Source organism: Chionomys nivalis, chromosome 15, assembly GCF_950005125.1.
Source record: "Chionomys nivalis chromosome 15, mChiNiv1.1, whole genome shotgun sequence".
Lineage (NCBI taxonomy): Eukaryota > Metazoa > Chordata > Mammalia > Rodentia > Cricetidae > Chionomys > Chionomys nivalis.
Genome location: NC_080100.1, coordinates 10,487,766 through 10,510,320, shown reverse-complemented (window position 1 = coordinate 10,510,320; position 22,555 = coordinate 10,487,766).

Here is a 22,555-nt window from a genome sequence, read left to right as displayed (position 1 = left end):
CTGGTCCCACCCATCCCACCGACATTTGTTGCTACTTTTTAATGTAACACACACTAAACATTTGCTTTTTGTAAATAAAACAAACGCTCTAATAAATGTTTCCGTGTCATTTGGCCCCATTACAGCTGCATGCTTTCCAGTCCAGCCAAACTGTACCATGACAGTGGAGCCAGTGCGGTTCTGTTAAAAAGAGTTACTGCTGGCATATCCTTTGGGGAATGGCTTCTCTGACTCTTCAGTGAAATGCTATTTTCCATATTGTGAAAGGACTTTCTTCTTGTCATGAGCTCAGAATATGCAGAGTGAAGACAAATCCCCACAGAGGAATGTTAGGACAGAGTTGTCCCATTAGGAAAACCTCGGCTTTTTGCATCTGTTTTCTCCTATTAACACGAGCTAGTGGGTCAGAGAGATGGCTCAGGGGCTAAAGGTGCTTGCTGCCAAGCCTGACAACTGTAAGTTTAATCCCAAGAAACATCATAAGCATAGTGGAGGGAGAGAAATGACAGTCCCGAGTTGTTCCACATATGTGTTGTGGAAGTAAAAAGTACAAGCAACATAGGTCATGACCAAAGGAAAACTGTCTCTGTTCCTTACCTTGCGTTTACCGCTTGAATGCATCCCCATGCAAATTTTGCCTTCTCTATCAATAACACCAGAACTATTTTCTTTGGTAAATTCTCTTCTTGGTAAGACTAACAGTCCAGACATCTGTTTCCTTTTGTGGGGTGGGCTTTAATTTTAGCCAAAAAGCAATATGTTGTTCCCATAACATTTGTATCCCATATTGTATCCCACTGCTGTACTTTGTCATACTGGTCATTATTGTAATCCACAAGATTCAGAGATGGATATGACCATTGGTGACTGTCTCTCCTCAGTAGCCTGGATGGCACCCTCTGGTACTATGAAAGTTAGCCTTAGTTATGGAGCCTGCTTCCCAGTGAGTACTAACTCGAGTTCTCTCCATCATGTGACCAATGCATGTAGTATCTTGAGCAATAAGCTCATTCATCAAGTTCTAGTGGAAGGTTAAGCTAAATGACAGTGGCCTTTGTTATTTTGGGGATACCCTTGATCAACACCAAGTGTTGGGCTTTATATTTGGCAACATCACTTCTGAAAGGAGATTATTCTTGTGTAGGGCAACCCCAATCCAACCCTTTCATAAGTTTATAAAAGAGTAGGCTTCCATTTTTCAATGGAATTTTGGCTTTTGAAATGCCAATTTAATGCTAATTAAACCTGTCCCTAGCCTCTTAGCTTCTGTTCTCTCAGAGTCCCCTCCCCACCTACACCTACCACTTCTTCTCACTTGTGTTCTCCTTATAATCCCTCTGTTAAACCTGTATATCCCCTTCTAACCAATGGTCCCTTTTTAAGTTTCCTGACTTCTACAAGTACTACAAGCTAATCCCAAAGATCTAAAGACATAAGGCTAAGATCCACATAAGAGTGAGAAATGTTTCTCTTTCTGGGTCTGTGTTACCACAGTCAGCATTATATACAATTCCATGTATTTATCTATAAATTTTATAATTTCACTTTTCCTTGTGTGTGCATAAAATACCATTGTGTGTAGGTAACATATTTGCCTTGTCCATTCATCGGTTGATAGACATCTAACTCATTTGTATATCCTATCTAATACAAATAGTATAGCTATGAACATATATGAACATGTGTCTCTGCAACAGGAGAAAGTCTTTTATATAAATTCCCAGGGTGTTATAGCTGGGACATATGCCAGATCTTTATCTAGTTTATGGAGCAAACACTAAATTGATTTCCATAGTGATTGTACCAATTTGCACTCCCATCAAAAATACATGAATGAGGTATAATATGAAATCTCAAAGCGGTTTAATTTGCATTCTCCTGATGTCTAAGGATGGGTGGGACTTCATGAAATTAAAAGAAAATTCATATTGCAAAAGAAATATGAATGGACTGAAAGGGTTGAATAGGAAAAAATTCAGCACACATCTGACAGAAGTATCTAGAATAGATGAAGAACTCAGAAAACCAAGCAATGGAGTGATGACTCAGTGGTTAAGCAAGCTTACCACTCACAGAGAGAACCAAGATTTGATTTGCAGCACCCACATGATGGCTCACAGCCATCTCTAACTCCAGTTCAGGAGGATCCAATGCCTTTTTTGACCTCTTTGGGCTCCTGTACACACGGTACTCATAAGTATGCTCTAGTATACACATATATGAGATAAATTTTGAACTGAACATCAGTTTAAAAGTGGGTTATGGAACTGAACAGAGAGCTCTCAGGAAAAGAAATAAATGACTAGGAAATATTCATCTTGAGTTTTTAAAAATAAATCTTCATTATCAAGGGAATTTTGCTATTGAATTCCCTGGGCTTTCCCTCAGTAGCTTGACATTACCCTAAGTGCTCACAAGATTCTTAGCTCCTAAATGATTTCTTCTCTGAACTCATACACTTAGAATAATAATGACCTCCAAGTGATGTTAGTGAAAACTTACCTGACTTTTATGTCAAAAAATTCCAGGCAAGTATTTCCCAAAATCAGGCACAATGCTGTGAGATATAGCACAAAGCTGAAGTACAGCACTGGATCACAGAAGACATTACTCTACAGCATTTCTTAGTCCCTTCATTCGGGCAGTCATTCCCCAAGAATCATCTTAATGCCCCCTACAGTGTCCTTGATGCTATTTGCTTCCATCAACAACTAGAAGGTGACTTCAAACGTCATTACAAGGCCACAGCCCTCACTTACTGGAAATTCATGGAAGTTAACCAGCACATCTGCCAAGAATTTACCATCTAACATCAAGTTATAACCAACCTAGAAACTGATTCCAGCTTCAACTGTTGAGAATAGAGAAGGCAGACAGACAAGCTAGTTTGTTTTAAAATTATATTTATGTGTGTGTGTGTTTACACATGCACATGTGCAGTGGATAACATAGAGAGTTGGTTCTTTTCCTCCATCACATGGGTCCTGTTATTGAACTCAGTTCATCAGACTTGGCACCAGATGCCTTTAACTACTGAGCTATTCCATCAGACCTGAGAATAATTTTACGATAGTTAATCTTTTAGAGAGCATGCTAGCAGACCTGACATCCCTGTGTTCCCATTGGTAGGTTAGCAGCGATATGACTTTGTGATTTTATTCCAAAAGCATTGTCGTTTTCTCTGCAAAACATGTAAAGAGTGCAAACTCTTAACATCTTTGGAAACAAACCTTCAGATGTCCTTGGGTCCATGTTCTATTTCCTCAAGTTTAAGCTAAGTAGCTAGAACATCTGACTTTTTTTGTCAGAGAAAGCCTACAGCACTTTTCTCCTACTGCCTTGGTGCCTTCTCTCTTCATACTTCATATATCATTTGAAGAACTTAGACCAGCTAATAAATCTCCTTTCCTAACAATCCAGTCTTGGGACACAATTTTCAGGATAAACTTAGAAACATAAACTTTTAAAATTTCTAAGGCGTTTCATAGTTTATCTTTGCAATCATTTTCTTTCCGAAAATAGGAAGGCTGATGCCCACAGAAGTTAGGAACACGTCCAAGAACACTTAGGAATAAACAATGTTAAAAATCACTATTCCAGATAATGTATTTTGAAGTGGAACATGTTTAATACCCAAACTTTGAGGGAAAATGTTAGTTTAATTGCATTTTATAATATAACTTTTCTTCTGAACATGAAATTTAATACTAATAGGTATTGTAAAGAGTTAGTACTCTACTGTACATGTACCCCTCAGAAAACTCTCTTTGACTTGCAAGTTATTTCTATATTGAAGTGTGTTTTACTTAAAATGATACTCTAAATAGAGAATCGGGGCTCTGATGTTAGCTACCATGTAAGTGTTTAAAACTAAGCCAGGTATGATTAGTGACATGTTCCTGTCATATAGCACTCAGAAGGCTAAAGCAAGAGGATCACACTTCGAGGCTAGCCTAGGCTACATAGTGATACCTTGTCTGAAAATAAAGAATATCACTCATAAATTGTTAAAATGTATAACAAAGGTGAAATTTCCTTCAGTAATGTTCAGAGTATGGAGTTTATAGTTTTAAGAGACAGAGCAAAGCTAAATAGGCCTTATTCTGCCTTTTGAGTCTACCAATTCAAATTGCAACATGAAGTGGGAATTATATTTTCCCAAAGAGTAGTTCATAAATATAAAGGTGTCTCTCTGTATAATTTATAATTAATAAGAGGTGGAAAGAGATCAGCAAATCTATAATTCTACCATTTTTCTATTCTCTTTCTACTGGAAAAACCTGTGTTCCCCATTTCTTAAACCCTCAATTCTTCTACATGCTAGTATTTTGATTTAACTGATTGACACGTACAAAGAGTCATGCTTGACATGCACAAGAAATCTGCAGCTATTTGTCACAGGCAGATCAGTGAATAGTGAGCAGAGAAGTCACTGGGTAGTTCTTTCAAGAAAGAGATGTGATGTTGGCCATTAAAATCTTTCCAACAGGCCCGTATGTTCAGAGAAGGATCAAGGTTACCTTACAAAAACAAAATCAGTGAGAGGAGAAGGTGCATGTTTCGAGACATACAACTGCCCAGAATGCTGACTGACAAGCAAAGGGTGATCAGTCTGCCAGAGTATAACCCAAGTTCTTACCATTCCAGTAACACAGCCTGGCATTTTTAGTTGGATGAATATACAAAAAGCATATTTTACCATTTTGTTGATGCTGACTTGCCAGCAAATTGTGTGTTTTGAGTTGCACTCTGAGTTTCTTACGCATCGCCTACTCTTCTTTGTCCTTATAAATCTGAAATTAAAGCAGCACTAAAAGAACACATAGCTGATGCAGGCAAACTGCAAACAATTATTCTATCTATGATTCTGATGCCTAGACAGACATACCAGATGCCCATATTGATTCATTTTTCATTTCTATTGCAAAATACCAGAGGCAGGCTAGTTTCAGAAAAGAAAGGTATATTAGCTTACAGCTTTAGAGACTGAATTTCCAAGCTCTAGCACCTCTGTGTTTGGTCCCTGGTGAAGGTTGTACCACAACGACAGTAACCTTTGGAAGGAGAGATCACGTGTTGGAAGTCAGAAGTCAGTCTCACTCAGAAATAATTCAGTGTCAAAGGAGCTCACGACTCTTATGAGAGCTGCCTTAAATTTGTTTGGATGTCAAGAGTCATCATGGCCCGAAGATCATATGCAGTCCCTACTTCTCAGCGGCTGCACAGTCTCTCACACTGCACTCCAGGAACCACTGTGCAAACCTCTCTCATCCACACCTCATTCATGCCATAGCAGTAACTCCCAAAGCAGTCTCACTGCTGTTGCTTGAGGGAATTAAACATTACTTGAGACCATTTATGATTCATTTAATAGTAGATGCTGCAGGTAAAAAAAGAGAGAGAAGAAAAATGAAAAGTATCCATTAATCAGCACTGAATACTGATTTTTCTTCTGCAGTCTTTCATCAAATACCTTGAAACATTTGATTTTCTATAATTCCCAAATATTTCCAAATAACTCTGACTTTTTTCCTCTTGAGGATTGAAACTAAGAAGGCTGATGTTTGCGTAGCAGATATTATACTTTACAACAGCACAGTTCTGTGTGAATATAGAACATTCTAGATTTTAAGCAACGCAATCTTTTAATACTAGTCTCTTTCTCTGTCTAAATCCCACTATAATTTGCCCCTCAAAGTACTTTCTCTGCTTGCATATAAAATTACTTCTATCCCTATTGTAGAGCAGGATTTTAGAACTCTTGTTAAAGTGTTTGCACTGGGGAATTGTCATTCTTTGTTGGGGAATGTCTTGATAGTTTTCACAATGACTTGAAATCATTTGCAATATAGATCACACAGGAAAAGAATCTCCTTCAGTTCCTTCCAGTCTCCCAAGATTCAACCCCTTCTGAAACTTTCTCTTTGGCTCATTGAAGATCATTATTAACAGAGGGATAACAACAGCTAGACCCCATTCATGACCAGCATCTCTATGCTGCCTTCAATGCTTTTGCAATGACTAGTTAGGAACGACAGAAGACAAGCTAATGTGTATCCAACTAATGGCAACACAGTTCTTGAAGGAGTAAACTGGAGAATGAAGAGAATGAAGAATAAAATGTTCTGCAGTTAAGAACAATTGTGTTTTGGCCATGGACCCAAGATTGGTGTGTAGCACTCAGATGGCAGCTTATAAACCTCTGTAACTCAAGTTTTAGGACATTCAATGCCCTAAATCCTCTGATCTCTGGAGGTGCAGCATACCTGAGATGTCTGCATGCATGTAGGCACACACACATACACATATATATTTATAAATGCATATTTTAGAAAGTAAGAGAAAAAAAGAAAACGATTTTTAGACCCAAAGTAAAAATTTAATTTAGCATCAAATGGTTTCTAATCATTTATTTTCTGATTCAGTTTTTATATAAACATAGTTTGTCTTTATTATCTTGTGAAGGAAGCTGTTCCTAGCCTACACTGATTACTGATTTCTACAGTTTTGTGTTTATGTCTATGGCCTCTCTGTTAGATAGTTGTTACAAAAAAAAAAAAAGAATCATGACAGAATTAGCTCTCAACTGTGAAGCTCTTTGCTTGCATCATGAATGCCTAAATTATAGAAAACTGTAACTATGCAGTTTCTACTTGTATTTCATAAATGTTTTCATTGTGATATACCCTTCAGGACATGTTACTGTGATCACGTGTCCTCTGGTCAGCTTTGAGCCATGACTGAAAAGAATGCAATTCACACGCAAGTATCTGATGTGCTACTCATTTATAAACCTGAAAGACAGTTGAGCCAGCTTATCTGTTCCTTTTGTACCATTTTTATTTTTAACATCATGAAGGTCTTTTGAAATTCACCCTTCCCTCCTGGAAAGCTCCAAATAACTAGTGCTGGTTCCAAAACTGGCCTTGCCAATATTTTGCTACTTATAGTAAATCCCTGGCTGGTATTTACATTGATAATCAATCTTTGTTTGCTGCTTAATCCATTCAAATTTCCTCTTGATGGAAGTGATTTCATTGAACAGAGGATACTGCATGCAAATAAGGACACTTCAGCTACAGAAAAGCAGCCATCAGAACACATTACAGTCTAACAGTAGAGAAGAAATTAATCTCACAGTGGCTTCACTTCAAATTGGTATGATGTCCCAGTAATAAATTCCTGCCCAGATGGAATAATTTTCTATATCATAAATATTTTAAAACACTTGATCTGTATTAAAACTTGTCAGGATTGAAACTAACTTTGGATATTTTGAATATTTTTAAATGAACGTTAAGCAGATAAGTGTTTGGTTACTTTGAATGCACTTCAAAATTATTTCACATTTTCCAAAAGCTTGTTCTATTACGTACACTATTTAACACAAAGAAAAGATCATCAAATGCTGCCATTGTCAGACTTGGAGCACCAAAAGAAGGCTAAACTTCTTTTACATTAATACATTAACTACATCTCTATTGTATTTAAAGACATTTATCAGTCTTTTCTAATGAAAATAATTCTGAAAACAATCATTATTCTTTTCAACTAAGGTCTTAGATTTGTATTGCCAATTCAATTATTCTTTTTAAAAAAGTCCATTTTTTTCATAGTGGTGAATGCAGGCTTTTGTAGTGAGGAATCTCTACTGTCACATACAGAAAATATCTTCCACAGCACTGTGTTTAATGATGTCAGGGTACTCAAGATGGTGGCCTTAAGGAGAGAAGACATTGGCTTCATCATGCCAAGGGCAGAAGCCAACTCCAGAGTTGATGTTAATCAGTTAGGAATTGCAAGTTTGCAGGAGGTAAAATTCAGCGCTCATTGGCTTACATCAACTGTCAAGACAGTATGCTGTGGGGAGAGCTGGCTTTAGGGTTGCCAATGCTCCAAATCCCATGTGCTTTTACAGATTAGCATCAGCCCTTAAATTATATCTGGGAGTAAACTGGAAATCAGCCTGGTATCTTTAGTCTAAGTATTAGATAACCAAACAAGCAATCCAAAAAGCAATGGGAGATTTAGACATTAGCAGATGTTTTAACATCTCTAGAAAAATAATCAGCCTTGGAAACCAAGGAAATACTTTTAATGACAATGACATGGAGCTCTGTTCTTATATGATAGACTGTGGACAAGTTTCTCCAGAGGTGTGGACCTTCCAGCTTGAAAAGCTTCAAAGGCAGGAAGGCATTTGTCCAAGCATGTAGTACTTTGGCCATCTCCTACTACATCATGACTTAAGAGATGCTTATGAAATAAGCAAGCATTCAATTAAAAAAACTCAGCTTAGGTTTTGGATGTTACTATTCATTATTTGAATTAATTTCAAAAGTAGCAAAGAAATAATATGGAAGACAGTTGGTTCAAGGTAGGTGTAGAAGAGACCTACACCTACTAGAGGAGAGAAACTAGAAGAATGAATATACATATATAATGTATATATGCATATATGTATGTGTGTGTGCTTTATTTTAGTTGATTGTAGATCTAGTGAGGTTGGTAAGATTATTTATTAACATTATTCAGATGTCAATCATATTCACTTGTCATCTCTCAGTTAAGCCTAGAAATTGATGTGGGATATCCTCTTATATGCTGTAAAGATGTGTTGCTCTCATTGGTTGGTAAATAAAGCTGGTTTGGCCTATGACAAGGCAGGATAGGGCCATGTAGGAAATCCAAACAAAGATAGAGGAGAAGGAAGGAGTCTTAGAGATTCCAACCAAATGTGCGGAATTAAGACATGTCAAAAATGAGGTAACAAGCCACATACTATGTGGCAAAGCACAGATAAAAAATATGGGCTAAAATAATATGGGTTAATTTAAATGTAAGAGCTAAAAAGCAATAAGTCTGTACCATCAGCCAAACTTTTATAACTAACATAAGCCTCTGAGTATTGATGCAGGAACTGGATGGCAGGAGAGAAACCTCCATTTAGAAGAAATCAGGAAATCATGTACTTTAGGAAGTACATTTTGTACAAAAGCAAATAGTTTTAAATTAATTCGAATGATTAAGAGTGGTGTCCAAGATTTACAATGATTTATTTTATTAAATAATCACCTGCTTATTTCTTAAAACTTAGAGTTCCCAGCCTTCACACACATAGTTTTATAAATGATGTGAAAATATGTGGAGAGAGGAAAAATTGAAAAGGGTTATCTCTTGACCTTGTCTATAGTAATTCATATTTCATCAGTGAAAATAACATGAAATTGAATTCCTTATTTGTTCTGGTGTCAAAGCTCTTCACAAAGGAGGAGATGATCACACTACCCATCAGCATGTCCTTTTTGACATACTTCAAGGATCCTTCTCAGAACATCTGGTCACTCTCCTATAAATAACCTTGGTGTGCTTGTTGATGGTTATCTATTTCACTTGTTACTCATTTGACAATATTTCTCCAGACAGTTAATAATAATAATAATATACATACATACATACATACATACATACATACATACAAAGTTCTATGAAATCAGGACATGTATCAGCTAAGAATGGTAATTTTCCACACTCTGAACTATATGAACTACATGTGGAGATACAACACTTCTCAAGATAAAGGCACCTGGATATTCTGGAGATAGTGAGACTATGATTATATTTAACTTTTAAACCTTAGGTGTGGATATGGAGGCTACCAATAAGATGCTCCCAGCTCATTGCCTTAAAAGATAGGTACTTTGTTTTTCCTAGTAGCCTTGAATGTTACTAGAAATGGTTAGAGGGAGAAGTGGAGCCCTGTTTTTGATCCATATTCTACTGACTTCTTTGTTGTTTACTACTTCATACATATGATCGTCAATTCTGCTGTCAGCCTACCTGACTTTGGAAATGTCACTCCGTATCTATGGACTTCAGTTGCCTTTCCACAACTTACCAGTAAAAATCATTTTGCTTAGCATAAACATATACGCATTCTGTGATCATGCCTACCTTCCCACATTTGTCTCTTTTTCCACAAATCCCTGGCCAACTAGGGGAGTTCAGAAATCTCCTTTTAAGTTGGCCCTTGATATTCATGTTTGCCATGTTGCTCTGACATCAAATAAATTTAAGCTACATAGTTACTAAGAGGATATATATATGTGTGTGTGTGTGTGTGTATACATATATAATGACTTATGTAATACATATATGGGAATATACATATTTTTCCCACCTATACATCCTGCCTGGCTACTGGCCAATCAGTGTTTTATTAACACAATACCATTGTTGCACAGCACTTAGTCATAAATGGAATATCATATCGCACCACTATTCTCCAATTCTCACGGATCATGACAGAAGAGAAGGAGGGTAGATGATAAGAGCCAGGTATTGGGGAGGACTGCTTGGAAACAGTGTCTTCTGGACACAACAGGACCCAGATTTTGTGAACTCAACAGTAGATATTTGCCTGCAGAAGGTCTGCACATGATCAAGTAAGAAACCATTCCAGCATGGATGATGAGGTATTCACAAACTCCCACAACAACCTAAGGAACTGTTAGCAATTGAATGCTGGGAGAGGAAGAGTCATCTTTCTCTAAGGGTGCAGCCCCTAGTATATTGATTCTGCTCTAGGGGATGGTCCCAAGCTCCTGACTATATAAGCAGCACAAATTTGACTAATTTGTTTATATAAAAAAGGGGCATCTTAACTTAGGATAGGTATCGTGGGGTAGATCTGGAAGGAGATGTGGGAGGAATGTGAAGGAAATAGAGAATACATTTTATTCAACTATAAATTTTCAAAGAATTATTAAAAAGCATTTTTAAAAGAAGTTATTTGGACATTAGCCTGGAGTTGAAATGTACACCTGTACATTTGTATAGTTTTACACCTGTTGTTGGCCCCCAGTTCCTAGTTCTGTTTGAGAAGGTACAATTTGGAGGCACAGCCTTGCTGGAGGAAGTGTGTCGCTGGCACACTTTGAGGATTGGTAGCCTTACCCTACTTCCTACTTGCTCTCTGTGCTCCTTGTGTACAAAGGAAATGCAATCGGCCGTTTTCCTGCTCCAGCTGCCTGATGCCATGCCTTCCCACCACATGAGCTCAACCCTTTGGAATTGTAAGCTAAAACAAACTGTTCCTTCTACAAATTGCTTTTGGTCATGGTCTTTCAACAAAACAACAAAAAGTAGTTGATACACCCCTCTTGTTTGAGCTTTTTGGCCATTGCCGCTTCTCCTTCTACTTAAATACAGCGACTGTGGTAAAGAAGAGCAGTTGAAGAACTGCAACTCTGAGATAAACGTAAGCCCCAACGCAACATCTTTGATAATTCCATGCTGTGCAAAAGAAGCAAATTGCCAAACTGCGTGTGGATAACAAAACAGATTGTGACCACCAAGTAGCCTTTATTACCATGGATTGCAAAGGAACAGACATTTCATTCATTAATTTGGTCAATTTTTATTCCCATGTCTCAGATTACAGGCTGTTCAACTGCAAACCTGATGACAGGGATATGCAGCCAATTACAGGACATGATACTGGATTTTTTTAAGATTTGGGTCATAGTTTTACGATTTTCAGACTGTGAACTATTGAGAAACACGTGCTCTGTTGGATAAATGCGGTCATGTGAGCATTTATCTATGTATTGATAGATAAATACACTTAGATCATGTGTGCAGTGTGTATCACTAGTCATGCTGCGTGACTTCCCTGTGATTTTTCATTTCCTGTTCTGGGACAAAAGGATGCATTCTGTTTATTTCATACTGACAATGGGGCAATGATAGCTTGGCTTTTATAAACTTAAAAGTTATCTGAGAAAAATGAGAAAGATTTTCAGGGTGGCCTTTTAGACATCTGTGTGTGAGATAAAATTTAATTTTTTGCATAGTCATGATACTTAATATTGTTATTTACTATTACAGATGAGGAAAGTGAAACACAGAGAAATTGGGCAAGTTCAATGGGGGTAATTCCAATAAGTCAGAGTTAGGGTTTGATCTCCTAACACTTACACTAAAAGTCCACAGTCACATACACTTTGCTCCAAGCACTGTCCCAAGGAGACACAGGTACAGCAATGTATTATAGTTTAAAGGTCAACATGAAACTTAGTTTTTGAGAGAGGAGAAATTTGCTCTTCTGATTTTATCCTTTGAATTACCCTTTGCCTTTGTGCATACCAGGGCTGCATTTTAATACAGATTTGCCCAGACATGAATGTGGTTCATGCAAATACCAATAAGAAGAACACTACTATAAACCTCATAACATTTCCCCCAAGAGCAAAGGTTTACATTTTCAAGGTCAAACATCAAGGCAGATTTCCAGTCGACAATGAGTGAAAATAAATAAATAAATAAATAAATAAATAAATAAATAAATAAATATTTGAAATGAAGCCAAGTCCATGAAAAAAATGCCCACTTCAAAACCTTAATGAAGGCAATTTGTCAACAATTTCACACATCATTTGCCCACAACCTTTGAAGAAATGGTTTCCCAATTTACCTTCTCCCCTGTGAACTTCAGATCACATGCATTTTAATGAACCATTAATCATCATCGTGCCCAGAAACTAAGACAGAGGAGCACACAATCTGAGATCCATGGTGTGTGTTCTATGTTCTTCTTTTTTTACATCATGCCAGAGAAATGTGTGCAAGATCCTATGAGTCCTTGGTATCTGCTGCTCAAACCTGGAGTGAATTTGTTAGAAAGAGTTAGAAAATCAGAATATATTTTGCAGTGTTTAGAACTTGGGTGTCTAAAACATTTCTAGAGAAGTTAGAAAAGACAAAGACAGAGGAAGAATGGATACAAATGGATACATGTTTCTCTAATGATCAAGAACACCTTTCTATGACATGGAGTCTTTAAGTAATTACTTTAACGTTTTGCAAAGGATTCGCTTTACAAACTAACTTAAACCATTACTGCTGATCACGGTTTCTTAACCAAAGTGCCTGAGGGAGAAGTTGGTGGAAAGTAATTAATAAGACCAAAAAATGAGGTTTGCTGCATGTAACGGATACTGTTTGTAAATCTGGGACTCATAAAGTGCTGTGCTCATGGAAGGGGGAGACACAGATGTTTCTGCTATTTTAGTTAAGGGGAAAAGTGTAAGAACACTTGGAACTACAGCGTTTACCGCAGAAACTATTGTCTCACTCTTCAACATAGATTACAACTTCACTGCGGCATACATGTTTAGACCACATACAAGAATCAAGCAGGGTATTGACACAGCCAAATATCTGTGGCTTTGTATGACAAGGTGAAAAGTGTCATTGACCCAGTGTGTGGGGCTTTTCCAGAGGAGCAGAACCAAATGGCTATTTATCGACCGTCTATTTTTCTATCTCTGCATATATTTAGTATGGTAAATATCTGAGCTCTTTTAGGAGGCTGAGAAAAATATTTTTGAGACCCAGTTCCCAGTGGTTATCAGACCCAGAATCCAAAGAGTAAAGAACCATGCACTACAGTGTTCATAGGGGTCCTAGTACAAGAAGAGCAAGTGAAAGAAGCAGAGAAAAGAGAGCAAGGGGAGGAACAGGGGGAGAAAGAGAGTAAAGGAAAATTGCGAGGAGAGAGAAGAAGAGGGGAATCTATCTTTTAATCTTCACAGCTGTCAGTAATTTGGTTGATACCAATCTTATGCCGGTGAAGAAATGTCATCACAGAAAAATCCAGAAACAATGTTTTCTCAGTTCTCACAGTCAAGATGACCTATAAAGTTATCCCTGATGCTCCATTAGTGAGGCATATGAGTAAAAAGTGGGGGCAATGAAGAGATGGAGGAAGACTTGGGAAAGCTGACATGTTTTCTCTGTAATTATCTAGGTAATGTAAAATAGTGGAAACTCTGAGTGTAAACATGACTAAGGGCATGCTCTGAAAACTGATAAAGCACTTTTATTCAGGATAGACTAGGATGATGGGAACATTTTAGCCATTGTTCCATTTTCTCAGAATTGTGTTTATTATACCATTCAAGCTGAAATCACTCACAATACTAGCAGCATAATTTTTGTGCATATGGCATGAGTAGATGTATGTTTTGTGAAATAGAGCTCAGAAAAAAAGCCTGTTTGGATGTGACATAATGGAAAAACCTGTATATAGTTTTTATATCAAAAATGAGGAGAATAAAATACATCTGTGACACTGGTCTGTTGTTATCTCAGTCTGGCTGACTTCACTTCCAATAAAGGAGGTATAGTGAGCAGTGGAAACACTGCATATTAACTAATAAACAACTGTGAGGTATCTGTTTAGACGTGGGTTAATGAAAGCAGGCGATGATAGCTCATAGGGGTCTTTTGTCTGAAAATGTCTCAATCCCAGTGTTTGTAATCGGTAGCCAACTTCCAGGATAAATACACCGATTCCCCTGGGTCACACAGAACAGGCAGAGACGTGGATAAATATCACCAAGCTCTGAGATGAAGATAAGATCCTGAGAAGTAATTCTGAGTAGCCATGAATAATCAGAAACCACCTCTTTTGATTTGGCTGTTCAGTTTTGTTCAACACAGCAATTTAACCCAAGGAATGTATGTGTCTCCCAAGCACACATGAGCTGCACTGAGAGTTGTTCCGATTTTTCCTCATTTTGAAAATAAATATGAAAACCTAAAATATAAGAGAAGGGATCTCATGTGGTCTACATGGTGACATAGTTTAAGGTATATTGCTGTTCCCCCATAAGTGTTCAGTTTTTAGAAAGAAAATAGCCAACGTGGTGGAGGGGCACTTGGAAATGTTCCTTTTCTCTCTTATTTCCATGTGTGTGACATCTGTTCATTGTGGGGATCACTCAGTACTGGGGATCTCACAGCACAGCTCTAAAGCACCCATGCTCATAGCTTCTTGTTCTCAGTGTCCTCGTGTTACTCTAATATACTAAGATGAAGTCACACTGGTGAGATGCCAGAGTTTGCTTTACTGTGACATTACACCACAGTCTTTGACGGAAACATCAAGATGTTTGTCAGTCCATAAAGTACTATTAGGTAGACAACCCCTTTTCTAATTAATCCTTGTGCACATATAAAGTCATCTAGAAAACTTAGTGCCTTATTATTTTTCTCACTGTTGTGACAAAAAATACTCAATAAAAGTATTTGTTGAAGGAAGGGGTTGCTCTGACTCACAGTTTGATGGTGCTGTCTATCACAACAGGGAAGGCATCATATGGGAGCTTGAGGCAGATGGCCACAGTGCATCAGCAGTCTGGAAACAGAGATGGATGTTAGGGCAATGTTTGCTTTTGCATTTCTATCCAGGATGGTGGCGCCTGCATTCAAGGTTGGTCTTAATTATTATTATGTATAATTACATATTCTTATTACTTGTGTGAGAACAGTAAATCCATGCCACACATTCTCCACTGTCTTGATCTACAGCAAAATGGATATGTAACTTTTAAGTTGTAGAACTCTTCAGGGAGCTTAAATGAGACTCAATGGCTTTTGAAGATGCTGTTCCAAGTTGGTATTTGGGTTATACTCTACCTTACTGTGTATGGTAAAGTTTCTGTTTTTATTTAATTATGTCACCTTATTTACTCAATCACAAAGTGTTTCATAATGAATTCCGTAAGCCCTAGAATATTTGAGAAATTACCAAAACTCAGAAGGTATAAAGGGCTATGAATTTTCCTACGTTATTAGCCTTATTGATAAACCATTTCTGAATAGAGCAATGACAGATAACAATGGTAAATGTGGTTTATACACAAGACCTACAAGCCCAGATGATTAAAATTGGGCTTGGGAGATGAGAGGGTAAAATAAGCACTCTTTTTACATAGTACCATGGAACTAAGACATATGCATAGTGTACTATGTAACTAAGACATATGCATCATGTGCCTATTTCCTCACTTTGCACAATTTTATATCCAATGAAAACTTATGTTATAAAGACCCCACTGAAGACGATCATTAAGGCATAGTTTATATCTGGTTGAAAGTATTTATTCCAGCCAACTGGGACGACCCTCAGGTATTCTGAATCTAAGCATAGTCCCATGCAATTATACTAAGGGGCTTTCAAAGGCAAAAACCATATCTTGCTATCTTGCTCTACAGCAACAAGGATAGGCTTTCCTCGAGCAAGCAGTATAACAGAAGTTAAGATAAGCAGTTAGCTACAGGGGGTTCTGCACAAGCAGACAGTTTAACAGACGTTAAAGTAAGTTAGTGGGGGTATCTTGACCTCAGGTTCACAGAATAGAGTTGAACAATTTTCCATGAGAGCCTCCATCAAGGAGATTAAACTCTAGTTAAATCCAAAGTAAGAGATGGAGGAATCTCTGCACTGTCTTGCCCAGTCACACTAATATACATTAACAGTAAACCATGAAAAGAAACTGTATCATTCGGATGTACACACATTTAAATTTACTTAGCATTATAGGAAAGAAGAAATAATGTTCTAATGTGTACTTAACTCATTAGGGATCATGGTAACAGAGTATTCATTTGACTCACTGTCTTCCAAGATTTCTGTTTCCACACAAAGTCTTGCAGCACATGCATTTGAGGACTGAGTTACTGGCTGATACTGTTTGTGTAGAATCTCTTGAAACTGCTGAAGGGAGGAAATACTCTGCTGCCTATAAAAGCTTTTAGGAGATTTGAACCAACTGTTATTTTCATCGTTTTAAAATAACATCACATACTTATGCCCAAACTATCTTGGTTCAAAGTCATCACAAAAACATTCAAATGAAAATATGGCTTCAAAAACAGTCTAGTAAAGGGGTGACAGTCCTTTGGGTTTATCAGCATTGCGGAGCACACAGCACTCAACCACAAAGTATTAGAAGAGGGAGCACCATCCATGGATTTATAATGACATTAATATGATATTTCTGTGGTTAATGATGGGCAGATGTCATGACAGAAGCCAAGCAGCAGTTCAAAAAACTTCAAGCTATGCAAACAAGTTTGCAGGGTTGCAGAATTAGAACAAAAGAAGTAGCTATTTTAGACTGTGTTTATCAAGATGTTGCTATTGAATTTCAGATTTTTGCCCCTGTCTATTGTTTGTGGTGTTTCTAATTGCCATTTTCCCTTGCCAGAACCTTTCTCTCAGCTTTTAAAAATTTCCAGTCTCCCAAACATGATGCTTCCAAGTAAGACTCATTCTGTTTCAAGTTGAGAAGTTTAACTAATTTGAGGATTGTAAGGAATTGTTTTTTAAAAATTAACTCATCCAATTTTCTCATCTTAAATAATGTGGTCAATGTGCTGTAGTACTCTAGGACAGAAGTCTGTCTTCCTTCCAGACTGTTCTGGGACAAACCATTAGAATGTGGTCTCCAGCACATGAATAATTGTAAGAAAATAAAATCAATTGTTTTCATCAACAAATTTCTGAGTAATTTTCTTAATTTAAGAACACTATATATATTGTTACAAAGGATTGAACCTTTTGGGGGAAATTTTTAAAAACAAAAATAATGCATTCAATTAGGTCTACCTGTTTAACAAGAAAAATAGCATACTTAGCATGCTTCTCCAGAGGACAGCAGCCTGGAGGAAAAACAATCTGGAAAGAACTGCCACAAGATGTTTTCTTGTGATTCAGGCCGTGCCCACAGAATTGCAAGAAATTTAGTCTCCTTCCATTCTTCTCAATTAGCTCACTGCCTCATTAGCTAGGGGTGTTTTATAGGAGCGCTTATTCCTGTTCCTCTTGTATCCATGATAAATGGAAGAATTCTTACTCTAAATTCTGTCACTTCTCCAGATGGCTGTCAGAAACATCTCCTGTCTTCTATTAGGAAGTAAAGATGAGGATAAGAAAGCATCTACAGAAAGTGATGTAATCATATAACTTCTCCAGTACTTTTCCTGTTATCCCAGTACTTTGGAGACTGAGACAGGAAGATTAATATGAGTTCCAGGCCAACCTGGAATACTAGCAAGATCTTAAATTGCCTTAGAAAGAGAGAGGAGGTGGTGTTGGCAGGGTTTTCATGATTCTGTGCTAAAGCAGTGGTCAGAAATCATGACAAGGTGTCACCATCCTTCTTATGTAGGATACCTTAGTGGTATTTTATGTGAGGGAGAAGGTTCAAAGCTTGTAGTTGGAAGAATTTGCTCCATACAGCTCAGCTCAAGCGCTCATTAGGAGAAAAAAATCTTGAGGCAAAGTATTTTATTCATTGATCACTTGGGAGCTATCTGACATAATTCTGTGCTGTCAAGGAGACAAAGTGGGTACAAAGAGTCCACCTTAAGACACACGGTGCAATAAATGTGAGAACTTGAGAGCTAGTTCCAGAAGAACAGTAGCTACTTCCTGCCGAATGAGATCACAAACCCCAGCAGGGGAGGCAGCCAGGACTCCTTTTGGAGGTAACTATCATGAGGTTGAGGACAATGAATTTGAAAGGGAAATGGAGAAGGATGAGAGAGACTGAAGACAAGGAGGTTGACTGAGGACAGGGATCTCCTAAAGCACTTGCTGTAGACACACTCTGTGAGAAGTTTCGCTTTTGGGGGTGTATTGAGCTAGTCAGACAAAGTTCCTGGTCTTGTCTTCCAAGCTGGCATGATTCTTTCTGGATTTCCTAGACCTACTTGAGTTGGAATGCATCTACGCTGGAGAGAAACTTGTAGGACTTGGAAAGGAGCCAATACCTGCCCCCTGATGCTTAGCAGAGGAAGAAGCCTTGATGCCTTACAGAGATGGATGGAAGACAAGGGAGGAAATCTAGGAGCATTTCTCTGCCATTTTATATTTTTTCTGCATTTCCCTAGTATTTCTACCTCTTGGAGCACACATGTAGACTCCACTATGTTATTTTAGGGAGTGATTTAGACAACAAATCCACGCAAGTGGTATCCATACGCAGCATAAGCAGATTAATTTGTAATGCTTTATAGCAGATCATTGCTGAAAAATTAGTGATTGTAAATAATGTGAAATTATTCTAGAAGAAGGAAGTCTAAAATTGTTCTCACTAGGCTACTGTCAAGGTGTTAGAAAGCCTGTGCTCCTTGTCTTTAGGGAGGACTCTATCTCCTTGCCTTAACTAGCTTTAGGGCTCTCTGCCCAGTGGCCAATCTTACCTTCTCTCTTCTCACCACTGCTACAACCCTTACAGCTTTTCTCTCAGTGTTTGACCCTCTTGTCACTGTCTTAAAAAGTCACTTGTGATCCACCCACATAATCTTGGGGACACACTCCTCATTTGAAATCCTTAATTAATTACTACGATCCAGTCTTTTACTGTAGAAGGTATTATTTTCATGTTCATGTGATTGTTTTCTCTGGTATCCTTGGAAGAACCATGATTTACAGTCTTTGCAGCTACGTGTAGAGATCCTAGGTAAGGACCCCTTGAAAACTAAGGTTTTATATCGTAAAGGTGACTATGAGGTAACACAGAGGGGTCACTTCCATGAAACAAAAACCCAGTGTTATTTATTCAGAATTCTCATTGAAAAGAAAGGCATAGAATACAGGTATAAAAGAAAGTATTTTATTGAACTTGAGGTTTTAGAGGGTTAGAGTTCATGATGGCCAACCAAAGGCATGGCAGAAGGAACTGCTGATAGATTAACATCTTGAATCTCAAGCAGGAGGCAGAGAGCATACTGGGAATGACACCAGCTGTCTTAGCTAGAGTTCTTACTGCTGTGATGAAACACCGTAACCAAAAGGAAGTTGGAGAAGAAAGGGTTTATTTGCTTTACACTTCGACAACATAGTCCAACATTGAAGGAAGGCAGGACAAGAATGCCAGCAGGGCAGAAACCTGGAGGTAGGAGCTGATGCTGAGGCCTTACAGGGGTGCTGCTTACTGGCTTGCTCATCATAGCTCGCTCAGCCTGCTTTCTTACAGAAGTCTGGATGATTTACAGTATGATAGACACTATCATATCAATCACTAATAAGGAAAACACCCTACAGGCTTCCCTACATCCAGATCTTATAGAGGCATTTTCTCAATTTAGATTGCCTCCTCTCACATGACTGTTGGGAGGAGCCGCTTGTTGGTCCCAGCCATCCAGAACCAAAATAACCACAGAGAAACTGTATTAATTAAATTACTGCTTGGCTCATTAGCTCTAACTTCTTACTGGCTAACTCTTACATCTTAGTTTAACCCATTTCTAGTAATCTGTATATCACCACGAGGTCGTGGCCTAGCAGCAAAATTTCAGCATGTCTGTCTTTGGTGGTGGCGGCTTCATGGCATCCCCTGGCTTTGTCTTCCTTCTCCGAGCATTCAGTCCAGTTTTCCCTGCCTACTTAAGCTCTGCCCTATCAACAGGCCAAGACAGTTTCTTTATTCATTAATGGTAGTCACAGCACACAGAGGGACTCCCACATCACATGACTCTAGCTTGGGTCAACTTGACACAAAGTCAGCCAGCACACCAGTCTTTGGAAACCTCAAGCCTGCCCCAGTGACTCGCCTCTTCCAATAAGGCCACACCTGATTCCTCCTAAACATTTCCACCAACTGGGTGTCAAATACTCAAAACACATGAAATTATGAGGCCATTCTTAGTCAAACCACCGTATTATACTTCCGGGTCTCCATAGGCTGTGGCCATACCAAAGTGCAAAACGTAATTAGTTCAAATTCCAAAGTTATTATCATCTTTTACTCTCAATGTCATTTAAAAGTCCAATATCCAAAATTTCTTCAGAAGCTCAAGGCAATTTCTTAATTATAACCCCCTATGAAATCAAAAGCCAATTACAGACTGAAAATATCCAGTGACATAAAATATACATTACCCTTCTTAAAGGGAGGAATCGGAGAATAGGGAAGAAAAAACTAAGAAACATCAAAGCCAGCAGGGTAAACTAAAAATCCTCAAGTTCCATATCCAAGGTCAAAGGTTTAAACGGCTCTGTCCCTCCAACTTTACTACCTTCAAGACCCCTCTCTCTCTCTCTCTCTCTCTTGCTCATTCCACTCCCATGTATAGCTCTCCATGGTGACATTCCATGTCTCTAGCATCTCAAACTTCTCAGAGTATTCAACACCATCCACACTCCACTTTACATCCCCGCCAAAGAGTGATTACTGACACTCATGCCATGGCATCAGTAGGTCTCTCCAGCCCTTGCACTGTTGCTGTCTTACCATCATATTGAGACTCTATCAGCAAACTTTTCAAATTTCTAACTTACAAGTGAAAAGTTAATAATTAGACAGTTACTATAAAAATTACAGTAGAAAATTATACTACCACTATTTGGATCAGTCTTCCTTAGTCAGCAGGTAGGAAGATGTTTGAAACAGATAAAAGACAGAGACCCTCAGCGAAAAGATACTTTTTCATCAGAGATGAAAGTAGAGCCAACGGCTGGAGAGATGGCTCAGATGTTAAGAGCACAGGCTGCTTTTCCAGAGGTCCTGAGTTCAATTCCCAGCAACTACATGGTGACTCACAGCTATCTGGTGCACCTTCTGGCACACAAGCGTACATGCAAGCAGAACACTGTATACATAATAAATAAATAAAATCTTAAAAACAGAAAATAGAGCCAAACAAAATGAATGAGTTAAAAATACAGCAACAAATTATAAACTTAAGGGCAGGCTTTGAAGAGCAGATTAGAGAAAAAGGAATCAGTCAGTAGAAACTAGAACAACTAGAATTATTCCATCCAAACAATCCAGACAAAATACATTGACCTGTATCTGTATCTTTGGGACCAACAGAAGCACAGTGATTAATTTTATTTGTTTAGACAATGTATTCTGATATCTGATCAAAAACTATGCTAGATGTTTCTATAAAAGTACTTTTAGAAGAGACTAAGAGGTACATTGCTAGACTTTGAATAATATAGATTGTTTTCCAGAATGTGGTTACCCTCATCTAATCAGTAGAAGACTGGCCCCACCGCAAGGATTTCTCTCAATCCAAATCTTCCCTGTGTCTCTAGTCTGCTGGGTCAAGTATCACCTACTTTGGTCTTGTCGAACATCTATAATTGCTTAAGCTGATTCCTTAAATATCTTATATATCCTGTTGGTTTTATATCCTTGTATATTGCCAGGTTATGCACAGAAAGGATAAAGTCAACCCTTATGTCTCAGTCTCAAATTGATAGAAAAAAATCAAGCAGAGCTGGAAGAGAAGTAATGGAGAAAAACACTGGGAAAAATGGTTTAAAAAGTGATGCAGGAAGTTGAGTGAAACTCTGAGCAAATGCATGGACAATTCAGATACCTGTCACTGGCAGAGTTATGAATTAAGATCAAGAAACAACCTGTAAAGTAATGAGCAGAGAATGCCTTGTCTTTAGAAATAGAGTTCAAATGGCAGTAGGTATCTGAGACAGCAAGAAGATCTGGAAGAAGTCATGCAAGGTTTTCAAGAGCTGAACATAAGGAAAAGTAAAACTCGAGCTCAGGGTCTAGCAAAATCAGAGGAGAAACAAGACCGCCTCAAATGAGGGAAGCTCACACTGCCAGAACCTGTCAGCGAGCACAAGGATGCAGAATACAGGATAAACTCAGAAATGCAGTTGTGTTTATGTGTGATAACAGTGAGCATATGGAATCATAATTAGCTAAAATATGGTGCCATATTTAGATAT